General features: G+C 57.6%; 1 pseudogene; it reads left to right on the forward strand.

Annotated features, from left to right (window-relative positions):
* The first annotated feature begins 1,193 nt into the window (after positions 1-1,193).
* Positions 1,194-16,806, forward strand: part of LOC129735209 (hydrocephalus-inducing protein homolog) — a 33,318-nt pseudogene continuing 17,705 nt past the window's right edge.

Genomic DNA, 16,806 nt, shown 5'->3' on the forward strand with positions numbered 1-16,806 from the left:
CGTGTTTTCTGAATCAGGAAAAAGGATACCTGGTAGGCATAAAGAATAGCGCGGCTGAATGTTTTCAGATAGAAGCATGAAATCATTTTTGTGCCCTGCTTTGTTGCCATGTATGCACAGATAAAGCAGGGAAATTCAAGGGGATATGGCTAGGTAGGATCCAAAATTGCTTCAAAGGATACATCTGGGTTGCAGTGTTGTCTTCTGCTTGTGTCACTGTATCAAGGCAATGTCCATGTAGCCTTCCTGGGGAGGTGGGAGACCATAAGCCTGGGAAAGATGTGGGTTAGCGTCTTTGGGCATATGCCCTTGGCAAAGCTTTGCAGGCTGGAAGATGTGGAGACAACAGAAAGAGCACTGAGATGTGAGAAGGCTCAGCCCTCCCCAGTGCTTTATCTCCTTGGAGAGATGTAGCCTCTGGTTAGGCCTGAGGATGTGCTGTACATACCCTGCCCATGTCAGAGCCCCAGCGCAAAGCCCTCCTTCATGTTACCGAAGCAGCAGGTATTCTTAAACTTCAAGAGCAATCACAAAGCCCTTGCTTATAAATAGGGGTCAGAAGCCCAGGGACGAGGTTCCATTTAAAGGATGGCACCTCTGAGGTTAAACACCAGCCCTCAGCTGCTGCAAGGCAGGAAAACATCTCAGCTGCCTTTTTCAGGATGGTGTTATTCAAGAGAAATGGCGATCCTCAGCCCTCCGGCACTGACGAGTGCACAAGGGGAAAGCTAAGCACCACCTGAAATGGGACAGCTGTGCCAAGGACTTCTGAAGTCCTTATTTCCCCTTTTTGACACTTCTCGCTTGCAGCTGCATTCCTATTGTTGTCATGGAGAGCCTGAGCTGTCCAGGGGTGGGGTGTTTGGTGCGTTTCTTGGGCAGGAGTGAGCAAAGCTGGGGTGTCATGAGGGTGCAACGTGCCCTCGAGGTCCCTGCCAGGACAGGGTGCTGGGAGCACCCCGCTTCCTCGTGCAAGCCGGTGGGTCCGAGCCCACCTGCCGGTGTGACACGGGCTCCACCTGCACCTCGTGTCTCATCCGCACGGGTCTTGGACCCACACTCGGCTAATGGCACAGGCGTCCCCGTACTTGGTGTGTGCCTGTGTCCCATCTTAGCTGCTCTTGGCTCGATGAGGCGGTGGAGCCTGCAGCACAGTGATCCCCCTCAGCCCAGCCAGCTGCCTCCTGTAGCCCATGGTGCTTGTTTTCCAGCTGCTGCCGTCCGCTGCTGTGGATCTGGAAAGTCGGAGGCCGGTGAGGACCCAGGAAAGGATGCGGTTTGTGGAGGTGGAGCCCCTCCCCTCGGGAGCGGAGGAGGTAAGTGGGCATCTGTCTCACTTCCCCGTTCCCAGCGTGGCAAACAGTTACGTAGCCCCTGCTGCCACTGGTGGCCCTCGGTGCTGCTCACGGAGTGGCCTCGCATCCCTCCCAGCACGTTGCGCAGCGCTGCTGAAGCAACCGGCCATGTAGGGCTGACCGAGGGTCCTGCCTGTGCAGCGCCTGTGGAGGGTGTATTCATCTTGTTGCTCATCAGGTGCTCGGTAGGAAATTTTTGCAGTAGCTTTTGCAGTAGCTTTTGCGAGAGCAGTGTGTGGGTCGGAGAGAGAGTGAAAAGTGTCAGGAATCAGACGAGCTGGGCTGAAGTCCACCCCCAGCTCCAAGGGCTCTCATCTCCAAGTCTCGTGTTTTTCTGAAGGCAGTAAAAAGTGTTTTTAAAGGCAAGTTCTTCAGCTGAGAGAATGTCTTGCTGCCAGGAGACATCCCAAATTAATTTAGTGTATTAATACATTAATTAGTATGGGAGAAGATTTTTCCCAGGGTCTCTCCCACCGGTAAGTGGAATGGATGCAGAATGAGAGTAGGGTGATCTCGCCTGTGATGAAGAGGCCCCTCCAGCCACATCTGTACTTTGCTCCAAGCCACGGCTGCTCTTCTGCATCAATTTCCACGCTCGACATCTCTGTCTCTCCTCCCCTGCCTCCAGGTTTTTGATGTCCTGCCACTGTACGGCGTGCTGCCGCCGGGCAAGAGCCAGGGTGTCACATTCACCTTCGTTGGCCGCACAAACATTGCTGCCCGTGTCACGGCGCTGTGCAGTGTGGAGGGAGGCCCGACCTACGAGATTGCGCTGAGTGGGGAGGCTTCGCTCATCAACTACTTCCTTGACGTGACGGAGATCGACTGCGGGCTGCAGGTACCGCACGCTTCTCTTGGCAGAGGTCCTTGTCTTGGAACTGTCGCCGGCGCGTTGCTGCCCACCGAGGTCTAGGGCGCTCTTCCCTTCCCAGCTACTCTGTTGGCTCTGTCGCTTGGAAGTACTGCCTTTGGGTGATACATTCTGCATCAGAGTTGTTTTTTAATGGCCATCTCTACCCCCCCATATTTGGGATTTCCTCCTCTTCAAGGTAACGAGCGCTGCCTCCCGGGACAGGCAGGGACCCCGTGGTGATCTCCAAAGGGACATGTCCCCAGGACCCTCATCCGCCCATCCGTTCCTGAAGCCTGAGGTCCAAGGAGATGCTTTCTTTTAATGCTCTTGATTAATCAACAAAATAAACCAGGGAGGAAGTTAACTTGGGCTTCCAGTCACTGCAGCTGGCGAGAATGTCCCAGAACAGTTGGCACTCCTTTTCAGTTAAAATCCCTACAGACCCTTCCAGCTGTTGGCCCTGTTTGGCTGTTGCCCTGTCTGTCTCTACTTTTGCTTCTGTTTTGCCTGCAAATACTTGTATGCAGGTGCCTCTTGTTCTGAAATGCCTCGATGCCTCCTCTTTTGTTTCAGCTGGCTGTTAGGTGACACCTTAAAGAGCAGAGGGCTTGTATCCCCTGGTTTATTTATTACTGCACCTCTACGTGCTGCCGTCGATAGTGTTCCTGCGTAGGGCTAAGAGGTACCCTGTGGCTGGGGGTTGCCCAGGTTAACCCAGGACACCGCAGTGCCTGTACCTCCTCTGCGCTCCCTGCTTCTGCGCTGTGTTCATGTGCTTTCAAGCCAGGGAAAAGGGAAGGAGACTCCCAGCAGCAGACCTGCGTCTGTAACTTCCCGCTCCTCTGTCTTCTCTCCAGCTGTTTAACAAAGTCAGGGAAGCGGAGGTCACCCTGCAGAACAGAGGGAAGATGGGATTCACCTACGTGGTGCTCGGCTCCAGCGCAGCCGCTGCGGACAGCCCTCCGCTCGGCGTGCCCCTGGCCGTGCCCAGCACGGTGAGTAGCATGAGTGATTCACCCTGGCCAGGCTGCCCAGGAGAGGGTTATAGGGAAAAAAGGTGGTGGGGTGGGTGGAAAAAAAGAAAAGGAAGACAGAGCCACAAAACCAGCACGGAGAGCCAGGGCTGTAAGCAGCTGCTGCTGGGTGGCAGAGAAGGTCGAGCAAGCGCGGTCCTACTAGAGCCCCTTCATGGCCTTTGCTGGTGGGTGGCTCTGGCATCCTGCAGCAGCCGCCGGCGGGAGGCACGAGGGCTTCGGTAGCTCTTTGGACCCCGAGTGCTGAGCTCTGTGGTTGTGCCGACACTGGAGCCAGATGGTGCAGGCTCTTGTGAGGGTCACCTTCCCCAGGTTGTGTGGTCAAGCAGGGCGTACTCCCTGTCCCTGCCTGTAAGAAACCCCACCTGCCCCCTGCCAGCACTAAGCAGGACTGAAATACTGTCTTGCCTGGGCATGAAGCTGCTTTGCCAGAAATTTTAGCAGCCCCTGTATTGGTCCCTCCTCCAGCTTTGCTGCTTTGCAGCAGTTTTGTGGGGCAGCGAGGGGGTCAGGGAGGATCGGGGCTGGAACAGCCAGGAGAGGAGTTTGCAGCATCCCGGCGCCCCAGCTTCTTAGTCCCGCGTGGATGTCTTTGAGCTGAAGCAGCGTTCTTACCTTTGTCTCTTTTTGCAAGGGGAAGAGGAAGCCAAATGGCTTTCACATTGTTTTCGTGCCCGTCTCCTACAAGGGATGACACACTGATGCCCTCTTCCCGCGGGCTGCCGAAGACGCAGCTCTGCTTGGACCCGTGCAGCCAGCTGCTGCAGCAGCAGCGTGGGTGCTGGCAGCTTGGCAGGGCTCACCTTTGCTGCAGCTGTGCTGTGCGCTGGAGTACGGGCTCAGGGGACCAAGTGGCAGGAGCTGTCCCACTCAGCGGCTTCCCCTGCAGCGTGAAGGGGAGCCGAGGGTCCAGCCCAGCGTGCAGAGGGCGAGCCAAAGGCGTCTGCGTCTGTGCCCGGTCACCCAGAGCCATGCTGCTGTCTGCTTCCATTTGCTCTCGATGTGGCTGGCGTGAGCCCAGCCTGAGGCTTGGAGAGCCTTTCTGGAAGCCCAGAGAGGAGATGTCCTTCCCAGCAACACCTTCTTCCCTAGAATTTGTCCTAGTCTGCTCCTGCATTTCCAGAGATGTATGTTTGCAGGTCGCTGTGAGTCTGGATGGGCTCACGCACCCCTGGTGTAACCACGCAGGCAGGAGATGTTTGGTTGGGATGATGAATGAGTCAGGCCCTTCAGCAGCAGCCTGGGAACCACTGACGTGCAGTGTGAGGAGCTGCTGGCCCTGCTGAGGGCATGGGCTTTAGCTCGTCTTCCACAGCAGCTGGTAAAAGAGCTTTTCTTTATTCAGTCTGGCTCTTGCTAGCAGAGGGTAAGCGCTGTGAGCAGCAGAGCTGCGCTCCTGCTGAGCAAAGGGCGGTCTGTGCTGTGGGAATGCAGCCTTGCGAGCCCTCTGAAGGACGTACTGCACCCTGGTGTAGGAGACTCGAGCTTTTAGGATACGAGAAAGCCAGAAGGCCATGTTGTCTGACGTTTTCTTCCATAGGAGAAGCTGTTTTCTCTTCTCAGTGTGTCTGTCGCCTGAGCCGTCCCCCCACCAAACGCTCTTTGGTGCATTCCCTCTCTTGTCTCCCGTGCCCTGCAGGGTTACATTGGACCTGGCAAGGAGCAAGTGCTCAAAGTCTGTTACCTGCCAGGAGTGCCTGGAGTCTTCTGCAGGGCTTTGCAGATTCAAGTGGGTCACCTGGAACCAGCAAGCATCACCCTGAGAGGAGAAGGGACCCTTCCCAGGATCTGCTTGGACCTGCCCAGGAACATCAGCGGTGAGCACTGCCTCTCTGCTCCGCAGGAAGGTCCCCTGGCTTTTTCCCCATGTCATATGCCCACAGGGCAGCTCACCCCCACCCCCACTGAGCCTGGAGGTTTCAGGGCTGTCAGAGCAACACTCAACCCTCGGGTTGCTTCCTGAGTCTCTAGTAGGTGAGTCCATGTGGGCTTTGCCCCAGGAACCACCCTGCAGAGCTTGCCAGCATATCTGTCGGAGGCCTGGGAAGGTGGCGGCTGGGCAGAAAAGCTTGGGGAAGGTGTAACGCGGGCTGGCAGGGATGTTGGCAGGGTTGGATTTGCCATGGCGTTGCAGGGGATGGGATGCTCCTCTGTAGAGGGGAAGGTGGGTGGTAGTGAACGTCAGGATTCAGAGAGGAGCAGCAGCATCCACTTCCCATAGATTGCTCAAGGAGTTTGTTTCTGGGAGAGGCCAGCATCAGGGGAGTGGGGCTTCCCAGCTTAAGTGGGATTGGCACGGCGTCCACGCTTCTATTTGTGGATCTCTTCTTCCTCCAGGAAATGCAAAATATGAGAAGGTCCTCAAAGAGGCCAAAGAAAAGATGGCAAAGGACAGCCAGCGAGCTGAAGCAGTTGCTTTGGGGGAGGCTGCGGCCGCGGAGCCACCCAGGGACGATGCGGACACCGCGGTGAGAAGCCCCATTTGGCATGTGCCACCCTGCCCCTGTGTCACTCGAGCCCTGGGCACCCCGCAGCAGGCTTCCTGGGGCCCTGCTGGCACTTGGGACCTCCCTGCCCGCACCTGGCCACGACCATGTGTCAGCTCAGCGTTGCCCCAGGGGCTGCCCAGCTCTGGCTGTTGTCCCTCCAGCAGATGCACCAGCTCCCCGACTGCCTCAGGGAGAGCTCCTGAAGGCCGTGCTCAAGTGACTGAGTTCCTGGCACTTTGAAGGAGCTGCGGGTCGTGGCTGAGGGGTTTGTTGCTCACGACCCAGCTTACCAGCAGCAGCCTGACTGCGCCCTGGGGCTGCGCTGTCAGCGGTCATCTCCAAGAGGCGTCAGCTTTCTCGTGGTTCCCTTTCCAAGAGAGCTGCTGTCCAAGCTGCTCTGGCACTGGTTGGGGGCAGGCAAATACTCGGAGCTCTGGAAGGTTCCTGGCTTGTCTGGCTGTCTGTCTGGCCAGATCAGCTTTTGTGACAGTGACTGGGCAGGCGAAGGTGCTGGAGTTCGTTTCCCTTGAGATCAGGTCTTGCCTAAGGGAGCAGGAGGTGTCACAGACGCTGAGCAGCGAGGCAGAGGGACTCCATCGCCCCTCTCAACAAGATCAGGGTGGGATCCTCTCTCAGAGACAAGCCTGTGCCTTGGGCAGGACCTTTGCTAACCAGCCGCTCTCTTTCCTTTCCTCAGTGGGACACGCAGCTGCAGCTGCAGATGGAGCAGTTGCTGATAGAGGAACATGCCCTGGAGCAGCAGAAAGCTCTCAGCTCCGGTCCCCCCGAGGAAGCGGCCTTTGACCAGCGTGCTCGTCGGAGGCTTCTCAAGTTAGTAGAGACTCCAGGTGCCCCAAGGGTGACACCCAGCAGTGCACCCCTGCTCCCGAGAGCTCCTGGTGTCTGCAGAGCTGGCAGTAGCTGGGCACTGCAGAAAGGGTCTGACCCTGGTAGCTCTGACGTGCTCCCTGTGAGCAGCCGAGTGTCCTCACTTCATAGTGCCACCCTGGGGTGCTCAGCTCCCCACAGATGCTGGGTTCTGCTCTTAGTGCTGAGGGGGTGCAGTGCAGACCATCCAAGCCCCTCCAGACAGCACAGACACCGTCCCTGCTGACCAGCTCTGAAAGAGGCAGCTCAAAGCTGGCATCTTTGTTCCAACTGACAGGCCACGCTAAGCAAAGCCAGCAGGGAATCGCACGGGCTGAGAAACCCTAAAGCAGGGGGTGTAGATGCTGGTGGGACCGTAGGGCTTGCCTGGGTGCCTTGGTCCTTCCCTCTGCTCCTTCCTGATGAGGCAGGGGCACGGTAGGCTCCGGTTCAGGAAGAAAATGCTCTGCAAAACAGACCACTTATGCGCTTTCCCGAGTGGGATTGCTCTGGAAAAGGAGCTGCCCTTGAACGCTGTAGGTGTCGATTCCTGCCTTTCCCGGGGCTGCTCTGGGGACAGACCTGGCTGCAGAGCAGGGAAGATTGCCTGTGCAGGCAAATCTCATTGCAAGGTCCTGAAGCGATTTCAGGCTTGGGCTGTACACCAGGTTAGCAGTTCCACTGAGGCCAGTGGAGGTCTGGTGGACTTAGCCACAGTGGCTCTTTGTAGCCGAGGAGCTGCGACCAGTTAAACACAATTTTATGTTGAGGTCCCGTTGGTAGCTGATAAAACCTAGGACCTGCACCCTCCGTGACTTACCAAAGTGTTACTACCAGGTGGTCAGGCCTTGGCTTTCACAGGCTTGAGCTGGGTTTTTACAGCAGCAAATACCCACTTTATTTGTGTCTTCTGTCCACCTGGAAATGTAGCCGAGCTGTGGTTTAAGGAATGTCTCTATTCCTTTCAGAGTTCAGCTGCCTGAGTACATCCTGGACTTTGGCTGTGTCATTCCTGGTACCGTCCGCACACACCTTGTGAAGATCACCAACCCCGGGCGGTTGCCTGTGTCCTTCCTCGCCGATAGACGTGTCTTGTGTGGCACAGGTAACCAGTGCTGGAGGGACTTCCCGTGGGCTTGACAGATGAGCTTAAGTCACTGGGTGTGTGGGGGGGTTGAGTGCCTGTTTGTACAGCTTTTTTCTTCCTGACTGCCCCCTGCTCGGTGCTTTAGAGCCTGAATTCTCCTGGCCAGCAGTGCCCAGAGACCTGGTCTGCCTGGGACTGCCCTGACACCTCATTTCAGGGACTAGGTGGGCTGATCACCTTGGTCACCTCTCATCATCTTCTGCTCTTGGCTACCATGAGTGACAGCCGAGGTTTTGTGCTCTCTGTGGGCTCGTGTTGCAAACGGACGGGACCCTTTGTGGTTTGGAAGTGCTTTGTTTAGACTTCATGATGTCATAGCCCTTCAGTTGAGCCTTTATTGAGAAAAGAGCCTGTGAGATCCTCTGGTGTATCAAAACAGGCTTCCACGACAGGCCCTGAGGCAAGGCTGTGTCCCATCAAACGGTGACTTGCTGTGTCTGGGGGGTGGTCAGGTGTCTTCTCTAAGTTGTTGTCCAGGGAACACCGCAGCATGGGGGAACCTTCGTTGGAAATTCTCCTTTGGGGAGGTCTGTGCCTCCTTCCCTGAGATGCCCAAGGAAGGAATTGCTGAAGCTCAGCTGATGGGTTTCATTTTTACCATGTGGACCTTGGATTCTGGCTGCAAAAACGCTTTCTCCTTGGGCGGTGACAAGGGAGAAAGAGCAGCAGGCTTCTCCGGGGATACAAGGGGGTCTTTCGCAGAGCTGCCAGCCAGGACACCCGCGTGGCCTTAACGTGCTTGTGACACACAAGCGGCATGAGATGTATCTCAGCTGCTTTATTTTCATCTGTTCAAGGTTTCAGCGTGGATCTGGACCATGTGAAGTGCCTGCCCTGCTGCAGGACTAAGACATTCAGAGTGCGCTTTGACCCACAAAGCGCCAACCTGCCACTGGGAGAGGTGGACGTGCTCCTGCCCATCAAGGTACCACCTTTTGGGGCAGGCAGCAGGCTGGACACAGCCGCAGATGTCACCTGGTCTCTCAGCTGGATGTTCTGTCCTTCACTAGGTAGCAGGTGGCCCCACGTTCCATGTCCGCCTCCGTGCCGACGTGACTGTGCCGTCCCTCTGCCTCTCCAGGGACAGGCTGGAGTTCTCCACTGTCCAGTGTGGGCAGTGCCGGGAAGAAACTGTCCAGCTCCACAATCAGCTCCAGGTCCCCTGTCAATGGTTCGTCACCGTGCACGAGCCTGTTAAGGTAAAGCACAGACAACGTGTGACACGTAACTTCTTGGTTGGGTTTTCTTTGCCTCTCTTGCCCTTTCTGCCCCCGTGGCTGCCTGGGCGCTTGGGCTACAGCTGGGCTGAGGAAGCTTCTGAGGGTACGGAGCAAGGCTGCTTCGCCTGGACCTGTTCGTTAGCTGATGCTTCACTTCTCTGCCATCTTCACCCATTCCTCCTCCTCTGAGGACAGTGCCTCCCCATCTGCCTGCCCTGCCTACACATCTTTGCTCCCATTTATGGTGCCACCAGGTTATGGTGGCCACGTCTGGTTTGGACGTGGGTGCTCTCTGCACCGTAACAGTATCTCAGAGCACGGCAGGAACCAAGAGTCTGTCCCCACAAAGGCCACCTCACACGCCTGGTTTCTGTGCCCAGGTGGACAAATGCTTGTCAGCGAGCATGCGTCGGAAGCTGCTGCAGGAGTTGGAAGCCAAGCCCCGTGTCTTTGAGGCACTGCCCTCGGCCGGAACCCTCGCTCCCGGACAGCGATGCAACATGCGAGTCAGGTTTTCACCCGTGGAAGAGGTGAGATTGGCAGGTGTCACCCCGCGGAGGTCTGGCAGGGCAGTGTGGAAATGAGAGCCCAGCTCAGGGGATGAGGTCTGGCCTCCGCATGGAGCTTTCTGCCAGCCCCGTACCCACTGTGCCCCAGTTTCCCCTGTAGCGCGCACTTCTGAGAAGCGCTTTGGAATCCCCACGGGGAGTTGCACAGGGAGCATCCAGGCTCGGCGGTGTGGCTCCCTCTCGGCACGTGGAGGAGATCCACCTGTTTCCCCTCATCTTCCACCTGGTGTGGGCATATCTGCAGGCTGCAACGCCCCGGCGCAGAGCAGCTGGCATGCTCGCAGGGGACAACCCTGGAAGGGCCAACCTGGGCTAATCCTGCTGCCGGTACCAGCAGACAAAACAGCCGCCAGACACCTTCCTGGGCACGGCGGGACTGTCACCTGTAGCGGTACGCTGCCAGCAGTCCCTGTGGCTCTGGCCCAACCTGCCTGCGTGTTCCCACGCGGTCTGGGAGTCAGCTTAAGCGATGGAGCATTCCCAAAGGCAGTTTGCATGTGGCCACAGTGACTTGGAAGCTGGCAGTGTGTGACAGCATGGACACAAGTGCTTCCATGCCTGGGAACAGTCCCAGGGACGGTAGAATTGCTAGTAGGGATGCAACCAGCTTGTGTTGGGCTTTGGCCAGAGCCAAACGCTGAGCAGAGAAGATGACCCTTATTTCTAGCCAGCGGGAGCTCATCTGCCTCTTGCGTGGCTGGTGTTTGCCTGATGCAGCAGTGCCGCAGCTGTGTCTGGGCAGCGTAACCCCGAGGACCTTTCTCACGAGCACTGCGCTCCCTCGTGACTGGGTGAAAACGTGTGACAGACTGTTTCAGATCTGACACCAAACAGCCAGTTACACCTCACCCAGGATCCATCCCAGTTACCCGGAGCCAGCATGCAGGTGCTGCAGCCTCTGCTATAATTAAATACCTGTTTTCCATTCACCTTAGAGGTACTGATGACACCGCTGACCTTGGGGCAAGGGTTGAATTCCAGGCCCTTGTCACCTGGGACTTAGTGCAGGACCTTTCTGTGCTTCTCTCTTTTCAGAAGTCCTACAGAAGGAGGCTGAAGATTAACATTTGCCAGAGCAGCCAGCACCTCCAGCTGCAGGTCTCGGGACAAGGTCTGGAGCCGCAGCTGGAGTTCAGCCCCCCAGTGCTTGAGCTGGGACCGGTGCTGCCATACAGCCGTGGGGCGGAGAGGACAGTGGTGGTGAAGAACCCGTGCGAGTTTCCCATCGAGTTTTACTCGCTGGAGTTTGACCAGCAGTACCTTGAGGAGGAGCAGGTGAGCGGGAAGGTCTGGTCCCCGTGTGCGTGCTGCCGTAGCTTCACAGCGCTGTGGTGGCATTCCCGGGCTTGCGCCAGGGAGATGGAGGCAGTCCCCAGGGCACAGCCTGGCGGCACTTGAGGGGCAGCCAGCTCTGCTGGCAGGCGGAGGGGGGTGCTTGGGTAGTCCGTGTTGGGAGGAAGGCATGAGGGAGAAGACTGGTTGGCTGGGCAGTGTGTTCGTGTGGTCAAGAAACCCCTCCTGTACGTGGTTTCTGTTCCCTCCGCGCACAGGTCCTGCGCATGCTGAAGGACTACGACAGCCGCAACACCTTGTTGCTGCCTCTGCGTGGCCCGGGTGAGAAGCTGCCCCCAGAGGTGCTGGAGTACTCTCAGGACCAGAAGAGGCTGCAGGATGATCAAGCAAAGCCCAAGACCGGGGACCCAGCGGACCAGGACAAGGGTGAGGGTTTGGCATGGTCTGTCCTGAGTGTGGACACAGCAGGGAGTCCAGGCTGCGTACCCTGAGTTCTCCATGACCTCATTCTCCACGGAAAGCCCGTGCTTTTAGCGGCCGCCTGTTCCCCAGCTTGGTGGAGGAATTGCCAGGTGAAAACCTGTGGCTTGTGAGACGCATCCTCTCGCAGCCCTGAGTGCAGCTAAAGCAAGCTCATATCTTACTGCCACACACTGGGGAAATCATCAGGGTGTCCCCTTGTGTCCCTCAGCCGCAAAGAGCAGGCTCAGATGAGTTCTTCAGCCTGTAGGACCAAGTCTAATCTAACGAGCTGGTTTAGATTTGTTCCTTCGCGGCAACACAAGCACAAGCTCAGAATACCCCTGGACAGGCTCCTCGGTGCCTTGGGAGTCTCCCTCCTTAGGAGATTTTTGCTTTTGCTTGTGGCCCTGCAAAGTGGGAATGGCCAAGAGCAGGTTGCCATTCCTTCCCCACGTCCTTCCTCCTCGGCCAGCTCTGAAGGTGCCTGGCACCTGTCAGATGGGGGCAGAAAGCACTCCGCTGGGGTTGTTTGCAGCACCTCACCCCGTAGCTCGGTCGTTCCCCCCTCCCTTTTCGATGAAAGCCAGTCCAACAGGGTGAATTCAGAATCCGAATGTGGGGAAGAGGAGGAGGAAGGTGTTAAGGAAAGACGCGGGATGGCTGGTAACCCGAAGCTCTTCACCTATTTTGTCCATTGTAGCAAAAGAGCCCCAGCGGTGGACTTCAGTGCCACCTCCATTGCTTCACTGCAGCCTGGTGCCATCTCCCTCGGGACTGTTCCCAATGCCCAGTTGCACCTGTCACCCCCCTTAGGCACCAGGACCCGGGACCAAACTCCCATGAGGACCGTGGGGAGGGTTCATGGAAGATGTGGCCCGGGCCTCTTGGGTGTTGCCAGATGCTCTTTCCTCCTCCTGCCACCCCACTTACTGTGCTCTGAACAGGCCCCTTCACCAGCAGCTGGATCTGCGCGAGCCTCGAGGACAGGCACGATGAGATCTGGGCTGTGACATTGGTTTCAGCAGTCTCCTCTCGCAGGATCTGAGGGGATGGGGAGGGCGATCAGGGTCACAGGGAGGCAGGAGGCTGACTTTTCTACCTGGTTCTACACAGCAGAGCACCAGCAGAGCACCAGCAGCAGCAAGGAGGCTGCGGGAGAGCTGGCCGACAGCCCTGTCCATAGGGCCATCGCCCGCCACCTGGGCATCGATATCCCTGCAGAAGGGCGCACAGGCGGAAACCGCAGAGGGATCGTCATCATCGTCCATGGGGCACCTCGGACAGGTACGTGAGCTGTTGGCTGCAAGGAGAGCGGGAAGCAGGAGAGACTTATCCTGGTGGGCCGTGGTGCTTGGTCGGCCAGTTGAAGCGAAGCGAGGCAAGCCACAGCTCTGCTGGTCCGTGAAACAGTCCCAGGCCTTTGCCTAGCTGGTGCCAGTGGTGTGGCTCATCTTGTGTCCGTATAGCTAGGCTCTTGTCCCCCCAGACGGGGTGGCCACGTCCCTCTTGCTGCATGGGACCACATTGCCTAGTGCCCGTGTTTCCTCATGGGAGCAGCCCCTAGCCCGTGCTGACCCCCAGACTGTGCCCAGCTGGCACCCACCAGCACAGGGTAGCGAACGGTGGTGGTGGGACAGGGCTCGAAACAATGTCCTGGCCCAGGGCTGAGGTCACACCACAAGGGACAGAGTCCTGGGCTGAACCGGAGGTGGAGGCGATCCACCTGCCTCTGGAGTTCAGCGCTTCTGACCGTGCTGAAGCTGCCTCCCTCGTGGTGTCCCCTAAAGGGACATGTGCTTTCTGACTGTCCTTGAAACCTGCAAAGCCTCTGGGGGGGCTTTCCAGAGCCTGTCCCTGAGAATGCTTCACCTGCAAATGTCACCAAGCCGCCTTCCTCTCTCTCTCAAGGAAAGACAGCGGCAGCGGTCGCCCTGTCCAAATATTACGGCGCTGCCTGCTTGTCCATCGACGCCGTGGTGACAGAAGCCATCTCTGACGGGAGCAGCGCGGCAGGGCTCCGTGCCCGGGAGCTGTGCGTCAGGGCTGCCGCTGAGCAGAGCCACAAGGAGACAGAGGATGAGGGTAAGGAGGAACACTGGGCGCAGAGCGGCGCTTTGGAAACCCACCACGGCCACCTGCTTCTGCTTGCTCCAGAGGAGTTTGGCAGCCCTTGGGTCTCTTGGGGAGCACGGGTGCAAGCGTGTAGAAATGCAGAGCCATTTCATAACACAGCTCGGGTGATTAAGCAGCTCTGTTTTGAGGGGTCAGACAAAGGCATTTTTACTGCCTCTGGGCTTCTTGACACACGTCCCTTTTTCTGGGAGTGGTGAAGCACACCCGTACCTTTCTCAGAGCTTTATAAAAACATTTTCTCAGAGCTGAATCCAGCTTGCTCCCTGTGGCCATCAGGCAGAACTGCTGCCCACTTGAACAAGGAATAACCCTCTGAAGTGGCTCATTAAGCTCTAGGTGACTGACTGTGAGTGTAGCTTCACAGACATGAGAGGAAGGGAAGAATAACCTCCTGGAGGAATTTTGGATGAGACTCACTGCAGATGAGCTCTTTTTCTCTGGAAATGTATTTTTTTTCCCCCTATACTGACACTGCCAGGTTGCGGAGCTGGCGCGTGCTGTGCTGTGCTCCATGTGAGACTGGAGACTTTGGGGAAACTTTCTTGGGCAGTTGTTGCCCTGAGCTCTGCAGGGTGAGGCCAGACGCTGGCCTTGGCGGGGGACGTTTTACATTGCTCAGCTTTGAACCTGGGTGGTTGGGAGCTGGTGGAAGGGAAAAGGCTCTGGGTGCCGGGTGGGGTTATTCCAGGCAGAGGGTTTAGCTTCCGTGGAGATGGGTGATGCCGCTGGGGCAGGGCTGCCCGTTACAGTCTCCACGGGAGAAGGCAGGATGGGTGCAAGGTAGGAAAATGATGGTGCTGGGGGACGAATCTTTGGCTTGATCCATAGGGGAGCTGCTGTGCAAAGTGTCACCTGTGTGCATGTTTATTAAGGAGGGACACGGGGCTGTGCACGACAAACTCTCTGGCTTTTCCGTCCTCTCTCAGCTTTATCGTGCTAGTAAGGGAAGCAGGGCAGGAGCTGCTTCTGGAGAGCAGCGCTGCTAGTGCCCAGCAGGCTGGGGGACAAGTGCTGTGTCCCTGCCAGGGGTGGAAGGTGCCCGCTTGCTCCCCGCAGCACCCATCGCCAGCCCCGCTGAGCCATCTGTCCCCTCTGCAGGTCACAATGCAGATGTCTCTCTCAGCGTGCAGTGCCACGCCAAGGCCGGGCACAGCTCAGTGCTGCGCCAGTCCAGCTCTGGGGAGGACGGCAGCCTGCAGTCCCCGAGTTCCCAAAGGCCGGTGAGCACTGCAGCAAGCAAGAGGAAGGCGGATGGCCGTGCATCCCAATCCCGGGAACAGCATCGAAGGGATTCGACAAGCTGCCAGGTGAAGCGTGATCTGCGCTGGTTAATGCCTGGGTCCTTTCTGTTGCCTCTGAGAAGCGAAGGGGCTGCTTAGAGTGGGGGCTGGTGTGTGGGTGTGTGGTGCAGAGCGCCAGCTGGGCATGCTTGGGGTGGGAACAAACCCCTGTGCTCTGGCAGAAATCTCGACTGGGCCTCAACAGTTTGTTGGCAAAGTGCAGTCCTGGCTAATGTGGCCGCAGGCAGTGGGCAAAGCTGCGGGATGCTGCGCTGGGGGCTTGCAAGCCACGGGATGTGTCCTCCAGGGTTGTCCCCTGGAGCTGCTGGCCTGCAGGGTTGGTTCGAGCCTCCCGCTAGTGGAAAACCCTGGCTGCAAGCCCAGCAGTTGGAACTGTTCAGGGGTTACCCAAGTGGTTTACTTTTCTTGTGGCGTTCAACATTGCAGGGCTCCTCCATTTCTCATCTCCACCCTCCCCTTCCCTGCGTCCCTGCGCAGCGACGGCTGAGCATCGGTGGCAGCACAGAGGGAGGGCTGGGCTGTCTGAGCTGCGTGCTGCCCGAGGACTTGCTGGTGGCCATCCTCTCCGAAAGGCTCCAGGTACGTGGGTGGGGTGGGGGCAGATGCTGCGTTCCTGCTCCAGAGAGACAGGCAGCGAGGCAGTTTGGAGAGGAGGTCTGTATCTGCTCTCAGAGGAGCCCCGAGCTGCACGCAGGGATCCTTGGGGGAAGCTGCAGATGCCCCAAGGTGGCAGAACGTGGGGAAAGATCAGAGCTCGTCTGGGCTGATGCGCTGGACACAACGATGGCTGGTGTCCTTTGACATCTGCTGACAGTGGACATTTACTGACTGGCTGAGAGCCCCGTGTGTGCCACAGCTGACTAGAAAAGCTGTTCCTTTTCAACTTTATTCGCAGCTGAGTGACTGCTACCAGGGCGTGGTGTTTGATGGCCTGGAAACCCTCTTTGCGCACAACATGGCATCTGCTCTCCTCTGCCTGCTCAAAGCTGTTGGAAATCGGCCTCACATCTACGTCGTGAACCTGTTCCAGGATTATGTGTCCTTTAAAGCCAGGGAGACAGCTGCAAAAGAGCAGGAAGGTGAGACTTTTCATCTCCGCACCTCTCAAATCTTCCCTGTCAAGCACTCAGCCTTATCTGTGTGTATCTGGGTTACCAGCAGAGCTTGTAAGAAGTGGTCTTATTAATCCTTCCACCTTCTGCCTGGGTGTAGCCAGCGCTCAGCTCACAGTTGCTTAAAATGCAGCAGAGCAGAGCTGAGGCTGGGAAGACTTCCCTTGGTCTCTACCGTGAAAGCCTGGGCACAAGTGCCAGCTGTTGTGGCTCAGTACCGAAGCAGCAGCAGCAGCTGCCTGCCACGCTGGTGCGCAGGAGCCAGGCAAGGCGCGGGAACTCGCCGTGAACTGTTGACAGTTCAGGGGCTGATCTGAATTTTGGAGCAGGGCTGTGAGCTCCCCAGCATCTCCTGGCAGGATGATCGGCTGGCTCGGGACACAGCTGTGAATCCTGGCAGCTCACCCCCAACAGCAAGCTCTGCTAATGGTTTCTCCTCTGGCCTTGGCTGAAGGGCGGGAGCAGGAAGAAGCTGCCCGCAGGGAGAGAGAACGTCTCTGGGAGATGGACGAGGATGAGTATGATGCCCTCAGTGCGGAGCAGAAAATTCAGCTTCATAACAAGATACGCCAAGTCCAGCGCGAGAGGAGGCAGAGGTCTGTGCGCCTGTAACTCCCCAGGAGGGTGCCCCTGCAGGGTTTTCCTGCTCCGGAGACCTCGGTTGAGCTCAGAGGGGTCACGGGGCGAAGGCCCGAAAGTGTCTGTTCCAAGCGGGCAGTTCCACCCTCCAGGTTCCCAGCAGAGGAAGGCCCTTCCTCCCAGGAGAGAACATCTTCTCTCCAGCTGAGCGGAGAGCCCGCGGGTTTAGACGGTGGCTGCCGGGACCTGGGCTCTGGGCTTGCCTGACCGCTGCTCTTAGAAGTGTCTCTAAGTTAATTACGTTGGTTCTCATCTTCACCCCCCTTCTTCCCCACACCAGAGGGGTTGTGGTGTGGCTTGGTGTGAGGCGCAGCTGTGCTGGCTTGGTTTAG

The sequence above is a fragment of the Falco cherrug genome, unplaced genomic scaffold (genome assembly GCF_023634085.1).
Source record: "Falco cherrug isolate bFalChe1 unplaced genomic scaffold, bFalChe1.pri scaffold_58, whole genome shotgun sequence".
NCBI lineage: Eukaryota > Metazoa > Chordata > Aves > Falconiformes > Falconidae > Falco > Falco cherrug.